Genomic DNA, 8,785 nt, shown 5'->3' on the forward strand with positions numbered 1-8,785 from the left:
GGCCCTAGGATATTTCAGTGTAAGACTCTCCTTCCCTCACTGAAAATGCATAGGGACTCCTGATTATTTTTTTTTGTTTGTTTCTTATTTTCTTCCTTTTTTTCCCCCATAAAATTTGGAAATATCTCAATGTACATCTCAGTCATGGTTTCCATGACATTATCCTGGTTTTTCCTCTCATGAGATTCCCTTCTCAGCCTGACTAATAAGCTTGAGTGAAACATTCCTCTAACAGGGACACACCACCTCCATTAATCATCCTGACTTCTTCAGCGGTAGCTGGGTAGCCTGTCTGTCAGTACCCTGTGCAGAACAGTCATGTCCTGAGAGTACAGTGCCTTTTCCAGCTCTGGACATCTCCTGGTCCTTTCCTGTTGTTGTGTGCGGTGGATGCAAGGCAGGTTCTGCTCACAGTATTTCTATGTCAATGTATTTCAATATAATTTGGATGCTCATTTCTTGTTGTTGACTCTGTCATTTGGCATATTTGAGATTCAAGTGTTTTGCAGTCTGGGTCAAGCTGGTTTCACAAGAGCGAACTCCAGCAGCAACCAAGAGCTTGTGCAGCCATATCCTTCTTCCCTAACCTGGGTCTGATTAAGCCCAAAGTAGAGTTGTCAGATGCTATCAGTGAGGTCATCCTTTGCCATCATTCAGTGTCAGGGGAGGCAAAGCCCTGGCAATGGCTCAGCTGTAGATCATGTGGACATATTTGAACATGGGGGGCTGTTTCATTTTGTTGACATCAGGAAGAAGAGTCTGGCCACATGGTACGGGATGTAGCTCCCACCTGTTTGCTCTGCACCAGCACCACAGGAGGGATCCCTCCAGCACAGAGGCAAGGGGCACAGAACTTTTAAAGAGATGAGTAATACAGTCCCCTCTGCCCCTCATCCTCCCTCCCATACCCCAGCAGCTCAGGATACTGCTCCTCTACCAGCAAAACAACAGCTCTGGTGCTATAAGCTGAAGCCTGTTTTTATGCTCAGAGGTAAGAAGATGAACAAAACAGTTCTGTGGGCAAAACATTCCTTCTGTCCCCCAAGCTTTGTCCTGAGCTCATTGTTGGGGGATCAGTCTACCTGAGATGTAGGTGACTTATACAGTTGTATTAGGATAGCCATCCTTTGTGCTGTGTTAACTTGCTTTGGGGTTTGGCTTCTGACCACCTTTTTCTCCTATTGAGACTTGTTTTTTTCTGTTTCAGGATTGGGTGAGCATACACTGCAGACACTTAATCCCAGAAATACACATTTTAACATCTCTCTAATAAAACTGCCGCGATGGATGTTGTGCAGTACTTCAGGAGCACTCTGACGAGTGGATACATCTTGCCTGCATATTGGAGTTGAATTAATGACTGTCTTCGTACTGCCCTCAGGGATTGCTGAGTGAGATATTAGCAGAATATGCACTTGTTCCCTAAAAAATTGTGACAGGGAACTTATACTTGTATGGCAGTATCTAAGGAGTAAACACTTGTGTTTTTATACAGTCTCTGTGTTACCCAAGAGGAACAGAGCCTCTGTATCCGACCTTGGGGTTCTGACATGAACTTCAGAAGAGACGTTCAGATGAAAGGGGGATCTATCTTAGTCAACTAAGTTTAATGTTTAAATGTGTTTAATAAATATTTCTTGATCAGGAAAATCAGTTGATCTAGTTTTGTAGCTGGTATTGAAGAGGGTACATTACTGTGATACAGACAGATGAGGTAAAACAGAAACATAAAAGAACATGCAGTACAGAGAGTGAGTAGTTTTTTTACATCATGAAGTGAAGATGTACATCAAAATCACATCATTAAGATATTTATCTTTCTCCCTCTGTAAACTGAGTACTGACAAGTGCGTGCTTATTACTATCTGAATATCAGTAGTATTCTGTCTTGAAATCCAAGTCCAAATATGTCTTTCTTCATTGCTGTCTTGTTCGCACTGTCGTGTCATGAACTGTCATTTTAAAAGAGACATAGGGCTCACATGGGACGATATAAAGAAGTATATAAGGAAGCGCGTCTTTTTACATGACCTTTAATGATATAAATTTGGTAGGGCCTACATGTAGTGGGTCTCTTTACTCCAGGGATTAGTGACTTTCATTGTACAAACAGTGCAATGCTGAGAATCTGAGTCATTGAGGAAATAGGGCAGGTTTTGAAAACTGATCCTTTGCCATTGACGTACATGTAGGAATAGAAATGTTTTTGTTTTACGGGAATAGAACATCTTAATGAAAGGATTCGGAAGGAAATCAAACACAATCAGTAGTACACATCACGTTCATTTTTGGTGTGGCTGTTCAAGGAACTCAACACATACCAGTTATTTTAATTATAAATCAAGTGAGCCATTCAGACCATACTCTGTTACTTACTGAAAACGGTACGTTCTGAGATGCACCCCTCCCACTTTCTTTCTTATGAAGGAGGAAAGTTAGGTCACTAGGTAGCAAAGACCACAACCACATCTTCTTATCTGACTGCCTGTGAAAAATGCAGTCTTCTATGAAACTGCATTTCTACCAGTGAGGGTTTCACGTTTGCCAGCAGGCTGGAAGCATAAACAGATTTTCTGGGAGGAGATAGTAATACACACAGCAGTTAGTAGACTCTTTTCTGAATGGGATAGCCAACAGGATTTCAAAATATGAATATCAGACATTACAATACTAATTCCCCTTTCTGTATATACACTCTGAGGAACTTTGCAGCAAAAGAAAGGGAAACAAAATAGCAAAAGACTCTTAACAAAGTGACTGGGAAGATTCAACAGCTTTGAGTTTTTATCCCCAGTTCAATGGAGAACTTAAACACATGCATCAAGTCCACATTTTTGGAGGAGGCAACTGGAAAGCACAGCATCCCTTTGCCCAGTTCTGGTCAGTCCTTCCCAAAAGTACATTCCCAGTTGCAGGATGTGTAGCAACAGTTTTCAGCTTCCCCAGCTAGACAGTGCCCGAGAATTTTGTGCCAGCACTTGCAGCAGCAGCAGTGTTTATGTGCTGAATTGTCACTGGATGAAAGATACAGTTTAGACTGGCAGAAGTCTGCCATCAATATGCAAGTTAAGATAAAATATGCTTTACAAGAACAGCTAGGCAAAGAATAAGAGAAGAATCAGATACTCTGGATTCATTTGTTTAATGACATTAGACAACGGGCCTCTTTTTCTTCTTTCTTTTTTCCAAGGGCTTAATTTAAAAGCTTTTAAAATCATTGAAGGACTTTCAGGGATTATTTTTTTCCTTCATATAGTAGTGTGAAAAATGACCAAATTGTCTCAGTGGTTTGGTACAGTGAGACACAGCCTGAGACTGCTGCAAATACTTGCCAGAAGAAAAACATAATTTCCCCTCCCAGTGCTTTGTACTCCTCTTGTTTTGTTAAAAAAAAAAAAAAAGGATTTTTGCTTTTTTGCTTCCTTTTCTCTTTTGTAGAAATACTTTCATTGTTATCTCTACCCTATTCTGTACTGTGCAGCATCAGACTGTAGATGATTTTGGATTAAATCTTATTAAGATAGCTATCTGTTCCTGATGGTTTTGTCCAAGCTTGTGCAAAGGAAAATTTTTCTATTTTAGCTGCTCCAAAATATGATTTGGCTACTAAGTGAATAAGGTAGGGAAGCACTCCCAGTTTGCTTTAAGGACCTTGATGTGGGATATGCATGGACAATGGAAAACTGAGATTGCAGTTGTGACTTCATGGGGCTGGTAGATTTCACGTGGATTTCAAATCCTCTGTCACTTTGCAGACAGGCTGCAGCCTTTCAATCAGCTAGAAGGGCAGTGCCAGGCAATCCCTTTCTCCTTGCATGGGAATGGTCCTGGCTCTGTGGCTCTGGGAGAGGATCTGGCCATGCTGGCAGACCTGCTTACCAGATCTCTGTATCCAGCAAGGCATGAAATAAAGGGGGACTTTTCACAAACAGTAGATCAGAACTGAATCAAAGCTATTTAGCTACTGTGGAACACAGGCAATGACGCTGACACCCATATGTTAAAACAATAAAGATTTATAGACTTTTTACTGTGATCCCATTGACATTTCAGGTGAAAGATCTCTCATACTGATATTCAGAAAGGGCTTCCCAGAGCAGCCCAACCCATTGTTGGTTTTAATGACAACAGTTTATGGAAAGCTGAACTCTTTATTGTGCTCCGAGAGCCTCATCCAAGGTCCATGGAAGTAATTTCTCTCCAAGGAATCAGAATCATAGAATCACAGAATGGTTTGGGTTGGAAGTGGTCTTAAAGATCATCTAAAGATCATCACCCAACCTCCCTGCTGTGGTCAGGGACACCTTCCACTAGACCAGGTTGCTCAAAGCCTCATCCAACCAATGGAAGACCATTAAAAAAAATAGTACCTTAGTTTCACCTTTTCCTCACTTTCGTTTTGGGTCTTGGCCTACATGCTGTTCAGGTCCATTTCAGTAGAGGAACAGACTTGTTTTCTAGATCATGTGTGCAGAAGGAGCCTATGGTAAAGGTGACTTCTAATCTGTTGGTCCCTGTTTGCTAATTAGCTCTGAGGGATGGGTTTGAAAAGCAGATATGAAGCCAGTAAGTGGCTTTTGTAATTTTTTAAGTTGTCATGATAATTGAGAAGGAATTCAAGAATGGAGGGGTGTAATGGGAGAGAGAGGTTGTGCTCCTCTCAACGTGAGAGCAGCAATAGCTGGCAGTTTCTACAGAGTATCTGGCTAAGCAGGGCTTGGTCTACACAGCTTGTGGCAATGTCTTCAAGTAAGATATTGTATTTTTTTAATAAAGACATTTATGACTAACATGAATTAGGGACAAGAAAGACCTTGGAAAAAGCGTAAGACTTTTAAATAAATTTTACTGCTAAGTCTTGCACTACGTAGGTGGACAGACTACATATTTATATATTTATTGCTTATTTTTAGTGATGTGAATCTGCATAATGTATCATGGAATAAGATTGTGAAAGTGTAGAATGATGGACACTAATTGTCTGCAGTCTGAGGTAATGTACCCTGAAGAAACAGAAACCTTATCAGAAACAATCTATAGTGGAATTAGAGCATTTCTGAGACCCACCCCCCCAACAAACAACCTTGGCCTTGCAGTTGCTGCTGTAGGCCTTTTACATTGTATAATATTTGTGTAATATGTAAGGGATGCAGGTAAAGCTGATGGCTGTCATGCTAAGAGGACAATATATTTCTTCCAAACAGTGAAATACCTAGACACTGCCTCTAACCTGAACATAAAATCCTCTTCTTCAGTTATGAGTGTCTACAGAAGCATGGGTAAAGTATTTATCTGTGACCTAAATTCCCCTTGAAAAAATCGTTTTCTCTTGAGATGGCTATGTTAATGTTATTTCACTACTCCACTCCAGTGATATCTCGTAAAAAAGATTTCTGCCTTACCGCATTATTTAAAAGCACATTAGATTTTGTTGGTAAAAGCAAGCTCCTTCCTACCCTACAGGGAGGAGGGAGCTGTTACCTGCTTTTCCAGCCAAGATTCTTGAGCACTCAGCAGATGTTAATACTGCAGTTGGTTTTGCAAGCCACGTCCCGGGTGGACATGCAGGAGCTCTCTGCCACGCCGCTGCCCAGGAGGGTTGAACCAGCCGCGGCTGCTGGGCTCCTGCGCTGCCTGGGCAGAGGCGGGTGCTGCTGGTTCCGTGCCAGCATCGAGCAGCCATGGTGCTCATGGCTGGCATGGCTGTAGCTGCAGCAAGCACTGTCTTGTGGGTTCAAAAAGGAATTGATCCTTTCATTTGTTTTGGCCTCCTGGAATGCAAAAGAATTAATTAATTGTAGTTTAAAAGTGCTGAGCTCTCCTGAGACTTACAGAATTTGCTGAATACTTTCCCCTTTAAAGCCTCTTTTTCCTGATAGCATACACATTTTTCAACAACTAATATTTTCCTTTGCATAGCTATATATACACTCTCTCTCCACGTGCTAAAGAAACACGTGCCCAAATGAAACCACACATACCATTTAACTCAAAATGCTCTCCTGTGTACATCTGTTTCTCATTAGTTTTTCCCTCTGCTTTATACATAGACTTTGCTTTAAGAAGTGTCATTACATTAGTTTGCATTACAGTATTATTTTTCACTTGGCTATGTACTAGTATAGTGGCCAAATGCTTCCCTTAGAATTGCATATGGTTTTTTGAGGGCAGAATATGACCATTGCATTTGTATACAGCATGTATACAAGTGTATATTCATTCATTAAAGGAACTAGCATTTTAAACCTACGTTTTATACAAATATCAGGAATAAAATATTCTAAACATAATGGATATGTGATGCGGTTTGTACCTGTGGGTATTTAGCATGCAAAAGGTTTCTTTGTGTATCTGCAAGAGAGGGAAACAAGTACAGTACCTTCAAGCTGATGGGACATCTGTGTCTGCCTGAGCTCTGCATCTGCCCCCAGATTCCTCTTCATCAAAATTTAAGCACTGCAGTTCTGCAAACACCTGCACAATTGTGGCCACAAAAGAAACTACAAGAGCAGCATTTCCTCACTGTTCCTAATATAATAATTTTCTGAAATCCCATATGGCTTACCTAGAATGGGGAAAAAAAATTCCTGTATAACAGCAACGAGTTTAGAAAGGTGACCAGAGGACCACCTGACTAAGAAAATCAACATACTATTTGAGGGAATAACGGTAAATATCAAAATACAGTTATAGCTTACCAATTCTAAAATATTGCTTAGAGTCTGCAGGCCTTGTATGAAAATAAATATTGTATTTTATATTTATGCATGTACATTTTAATATACAGATGCTCATATGCAATTTAATTACATTACATTTCTGCAAAATCTTGCTCATGATCATTTCCTTATTTCTCCTTCATATATATAGACCATTCATACTCCTGTAACTAATTATGCTCTGAACCTGCAAGTTCTGATTTACATCATGATGATATAATATACAATCCTAGATTGCACAAATCCATGTGACAATTTTAACAGAAACACGCTAGCTTTACTCACCCGTGTGCCCAGTTCAGTGATGTGCTAACTCAGTGCTTGTGTTACCCATTCGTTTCCTGCAAACCTATCCTGGTGCAGTCCCTGGAATACGCTCCAAACGGCTACGCACTGATTGCTGTACCAGGGGAGGAAGGGTGCTGGGGGATGCGCCTGTGCTTCCCCAGCCCTTATTCCTGTGGGGCTGTGGCTGCTCAGCAGCTCCCTCTTGGGCTACACCACAGCCTGGGGAGGAGCTCCCCTGGGGTTAGTTCTTTGAGTCTGGGGGTCCTTCCATAAATCTTTGCAAAGCCTCCATTGCCTGGCCTCGATTTCAGGAAGGCTCGGACCGCAGGTGACTCAAGCTTTCACAGTCCCCGGGAAGCAGCCCCGGGGAAGGGAGGGAGAACGAAGGAGCTGATCCCCATTTACTGCATGCCTGGCCCATCCCAGATAAAAGCAGCAATGATGGGCATGTACATGGGTTAAGGACAGTTAGAACACAGTGTGCTAACTTTTCCCACCATGGCCATGCCTTATATGTCAAAAGACAAGAAAAGAAATTACAGGAAATAATTATGCTTGCCCTCCAGTCTCCCAGGACATAGTGAGGGAAGTCATGCTGCCTGAGTAACACAAGAGTGGAAGAAGGCAAGAATACACCCCAAACATGATTATTCAAAAAGCCCCGACCTTTGTGAAATAATAAGTTGGCCTTTAAGCAGAAAAGTCAGGAAAGCCTTGATTTAAAACATCATTAAAAAACTATAATATGGTACGTAACAGTGTCAGGATGCGTGATGGCATTGTATGATTATATTCACTGATTATCTCATCATCTGCATAATTCATTATAGCATTGTTGCTTGTAAATGAAATGGGAAAAGAAATTGTAAGAAGGCACATTTAGAAAAGTTTTCTTTAAGGTAATTCTTTAGGCTTTTCTACCGACAGTAAGGATTTGATTACCATTTATGTTTGGATCTATATTTTCATGAAATCGATGAGAACACTTTCTTATAAACAGTCTAGTGCAAATTTTGAATATAGTCCATTTCAATAGCTCCCTGCTAATTAGGAAATAATTTGAATACAAGTTATTTCAGGTCATTTTGAGGTCTGCTTTCAAAAATAAAATTGTATAATGAAATTATTTTTTCTGATGTTATTGCTTAAATCTACTGAATGTACACATCAACTCAATGTGTTATTTGAGGATTTGCCTCAGGATTGTTAACTTGTTAAAAAAGAACATATTCTTACCAACACAACTGAAGTTTAAAAATAATGTTTGATGTTTGCTATGTATTTCTGCAAGAAAATAAATATATCTTTAAAAAAATATAGTAAACTAGGGATGTATTTGCCAGTGTTTTCAGGGTAATTTATAATCTCTACCTTTTGCAGAAAAATGTTGCTGGTGAAGGTTAGCATATAAAATTTCAAAGCGAGACTTTTTTCCCAGTCATCTGAAGAGTTAATCCTTAAGTCAAATAACATTTTTATAACCACTGGACAAAGCAAACTGTTTAGTTCTAAATGAAATTTCAACCTTTATTTATAAAATTTGCCACAGTCTACCTTTGCAAATTGAACACACGAAGCAGCAAGATAATTTCAACTAAATCTTAAACTGTTTTACATAATTTAAATATTTCAGTAGGTGGTGCCATAAAACCATGTACAATAGTGCTATGGCAAAATACAGTATAGTAAAAACTAATGGAACATTCAATCCAAATTTATTGTACTCTGCAGTATAGATGTTTATGAAAAAACAAGTCCACAGAATTAATTTTTGTGTG

The 8,785-nt window shown here is 39.9% G+C and overlaps 1 long non-coding RNA gene across 1 annotated transcript; it reads right to left on the reverse strand.

Annotated features, from left to right (window-relative positions):
* Nucleotides 1–1,605: 1,605 nt before the first annotated feature.
* On the reverse strand, nt 1,606–7,416 carry LOC119143773. The gene is made up of 3 exons (XR_005102800.1): nt 7,005–7,416; nt 6,380–6,565; nt 1,606–5,771 (listed from the first exon to the last, which is right to left on the reverse strand). It is a non-coding gene; the product is annotated as an uncharacterized LOC119143773 (long non-coding RNA).
* Between the last annotated feature and the right edge of the window lie 1,369 nt (nt 7,417–8,785).

Source organism: Falco rusticolus, chromosome 2 (genome assembly GCF_015220075.1).
Source record: "Falco rusticolus isolate bFalRus1 chromosome 2, bFalRus1.pri, whole genome shotgun sequence".
NCBI lineage: Eukaryota > Metazoa > Chordata > Aves > Falconiformes > Falconidae > Falco > Falco rusticolus.